This window comes from Haematobia irritans, chromosome 1 (genome assembly GCF_050003625.1).
Source record: "Haematobia irritans isolate KBUSLIRL chromosome 1, ASM5000362v1, whole genome shotgun sequence".
Classification (NCBI taxonomy): Eukaryota; Metazoa; Arthropoda; class Insecta; order Diptera; family Muscidae; genus Haematobia; species Haematobia irritans.
Genome location: NC_134397.1, coordinates 86882340 through 86885892, shown reverse-complemented (window position 1 = coordinate 86885892; position 3553 = coordinate 86882340). Strand labels below are relative to the sequence as shown.

The 3553-nt window shown below is 30.4% G+C and overlaps 1 long non-coding RNA gene across 1 annotated transcript; it reads right to left on the bottom strand.

Annotated features, from left to right (window-relative positions):
* Nucleotides 1-518: 518 nt before the first annotated feature.
* Nucleotides 519-2236, bottom strand: LOC142239855 (uncharacterized). Its single transcript, XR_012723125.1, has 4 exons — nucleotides 1911-2236; nucleotides 1482-1845; nucleotides 1086-1417; nucleotides 519-1021 (listed from the first exon to the last, which is right to left on the bottom strand). It is a non-coding gene; the product is annotated as an uncharacterized LOC142239855 (long non-coding RNA).
* Nucleotides 2237-3553: the final 1317 nt, after the last annotated feature.

The window sequence follows — 3553 nt, the reverse complement described above, 5'->3', positions numbered from 1 at the left end:
TTCCAAGCATATAATATGTTTGGGCTCAAAATGCTTCCAAACATACAATATGTTCATATAAAACAAACATATTAATGTTTCGGCAGTATCCAATAATATACATGCTTCCTGTATTTTTTGAGGGTGTGATACTAAAAGACTACAACGGAAAAAGAAAATTATAAATCTTCAACCTGGAAGTAAGAATTCAACTTGACCCAATAAACACAAACGTTTGAAAAATACTAAAATTCAATAATTTTTCAAACATTTTTTCAAAGGATTAGGGTAATATTCAAGTTGAGAAATTGTTGAGAAAATCGCGTTCTCAACAAAAAACAGACATTACCCTCAACAGTAAAATTCAACACAATAGCAATAATTTCTCAATTGTAATCCTCAAATTGAAATGCATCGCTACTCAATAATTTCTCAAACAGTTTTCAATGTGAGAAAAATAAAAAACTAGCATTGTTGCGAATACTTTCAAACCACAATTTGTATGAAAGTCAATCCTAGTTCTAACTGAAAGTCAATACTAAATTTCTAGGGATTTTGTTTTATTTTATTATTTTTTCGTTAACAAATATAATAATCTTAAAAATAACATTAATAATATATGAAAATAATAATATTATACCAATCAAAATGTAATTATCTTATTAAACGTATTAATAAATAAAACTATGAATACAACTTTAAATATCTTAAACATTTTTACATGTATAATTCCATTTCCTCCATAATGTTGGTGTCATTAATATGCTGGCAATTTGAAATAATTACTATCGAGGAACTTGCTGGCTTGTGTGTTAGAATAGATTCCAGCAAGAGGAAATCACAAAATATCAAACTGATGACGGGATGTAAATTGATGTAATGCACATTTTCATCCAGAAGTTCTTGATATAGGAATTGTTGCACTTTGTTTTAATTGGTTGCACTTTGTAAGTTTTCTGAAAACTTTTCTTTGTTGTTTCCTTCATCGGTTTTTCATCGGCCAACATCTTCCAAGAATATACCATTCAATGATTTTAGTTTTCTGCAAAACAATCGAGTTTTGTGATTTCCATTATGTTTTCATTTCACTTTTTATTTTGACTTACCAATTTGTATTTCTTCCAACTGACCACGTACTTCGTGATTTCCTCAAGAACGTTGGTGTTACAAAATTGTTGTTATTAAAATACTGGCAATTTTCAGGAACTTGATGACCAGATAATTGGAATAAATTTCCAGCAATTTCAATTCACAAAATAACAAATTAAACCGATGATGCACATTTTCATCCAGAAGTTCTCGATATAGGAATTGTTGCACTTTGTTTTAGTTGGTTGCACTTTGTAAGTTTTCTGAAAACTTTTCTTTGTTGTTTCCTTCATCGGTTTTTCATCGGCCAACATCTTCCAAGAATATACCATTCAATGATTTTAGTTTTCTGCAAAACAATCGAGTTTTGTGATTTCCATTATGTTTTCATTTCACTTTTTATTTTGACTTACCAATTTGTATTTCTTCCAACTGACCAGGTACTTCGTGATTTCCTCAAGAACGTTGGTATTACAAAATTGTTGTTATTAAAATACTGGCAATTTTCAGGAACTTGATGGCCAGATAATTGGAATAAATTTCCAGCAATTTCAATTCACAAAATAACAAATTAAACCGATGATGCGATATAAATTAAACTATCGATGTGATGCGAATTATCATCCAGTAGTTGTTGATATGGAAAAGCATAAATACCAAGTTTTTTTGGTTGCACTTTGATTTATGGAAACTTTCTCTTCTCGATAAGCCACTACCATTTTTCATCGGCCAGCCTCTTAATGTGTCCAAAAATCAGCATCCAAATATTTTAGTTGTCTGCAAAGAGATTTGAGTTTAGTGACTTCCTTAAAGTTTTCATTTCGTGTTTTAGTTTTACTTACCAATTATTATAAGCAATTTCAATTGATTATTAAAAAATTTCCACATTTTTGTATTTCTTCCACGAACTTTGTTGTCCAAAGTAGTATTGAAAACCATGTGGTTTTTTCGTTGCATTTCAGGGTAGTGTTTTGTCAAAGTTTTCTCCAATTATCTTCAACACATTTTCAAAGTTTACGTCAACATTTTGCCAAATTGGTTGTAATTCGCAAACAATTTGAAGATGAATTGAAGATGAGCTTTTTCAAGTCAAGTTGAATTTATGTTGAAAATGATATTTACCCTCAAACTGAAGAGGTGTTGCATTTGAAAAACGCTCATCCTGTGTTTATTGGGGATATTCTATGCAGGTAAAGGTGGAATTACATACCATGCGGCCATTGGTTCATACGTTGTATTCGAATGCGTTGACGATTACGATTCTTCAATTGAGTTACACACCATGCGTCGGAACACCATTGAATTTGCTGATTACATCATTGCCTCTGCGCTTTTTATTATGTTTTTATATTCCACGCACTTTTTAAGGTATAGGACTTTGTATTTTTTAACTTCAATCAATAATTCCTCGTCCATATTTTAGATTGTTTTTCGTTTCTTGATTTGTTTACATTTTGTTTAATGTTATCAACGCACCCGATGCAATTAAAAGTTCGTCAACTTTATGCGTCATATGCATACGTTACTTTTGTCGTGTAACTCAAACAATAGTTATTCCCACATTTTAACTTTTTTTGACAATATCATATAACGTACGCGCGCATGACCACCTTAATGTTTAACAAAAATAACTTCAATTGAACAAAAATAATTTCTAACTATGTTTACTTAAAAAAAACTAATTTAGCTTTATGACTGCTGATTTATTGGAAATCTAGGCGCATATACATATTAGAAAGAACATGTTGACATGGTTATTATGATAAGGAAGATAATGATTTATATAGTTTATTTTTCATAGTTTTTCGCATTTTTTTTATTTTGTATGGAGTTTCAACTCGAAACCCGAACAGAGTACCGGCGATTTTAGCGGCTAAACTCGGACTTAATACCCTCCTTTAGCTGTTAGTAATCGTAATTGTATGTGTACGTTATGTTAGAACAAAACACACAAGTAACAAGAACCAACTTCTTTTCTTTAGCATAATTCTATACATTTATTGTATTATACATTTATTGTATTGAATATTTTTATAAGAAACGCATATTTTCTTTTATTTCAAACCAAATTAAATAAGATTTTGGGAGCGCAATATATTAAATTTTAGGACTGTTTTCTTTTAACACTGTATGCAGCATTTGTATGGGCTATCCAGAACATCTCATCAGTGCTAGTCGGTGTTACCAGATTGCATTTTGATAAAGTGACGCTTTTTAGATTCACAATAGCAGTTTATTGTGACTAATTTATCGAATATCATGAAATTCAAAGTGATACAGTGTCATGAATAATCGCAGCAGTACATATTTATAACTATTTGAGCATTTCATACATTAAAAATTTAAGATTCATTTGTTTTCTGTGATTGTCATAGACCAATTAAAATAGAGACATACCTTGATAATTCACCATGGTGTTGTTTATTTGCAGTGCGCAGTCATTCCACTCAATTGCGCAGTCAAGTGACTCAATTTCTTTTTGGAA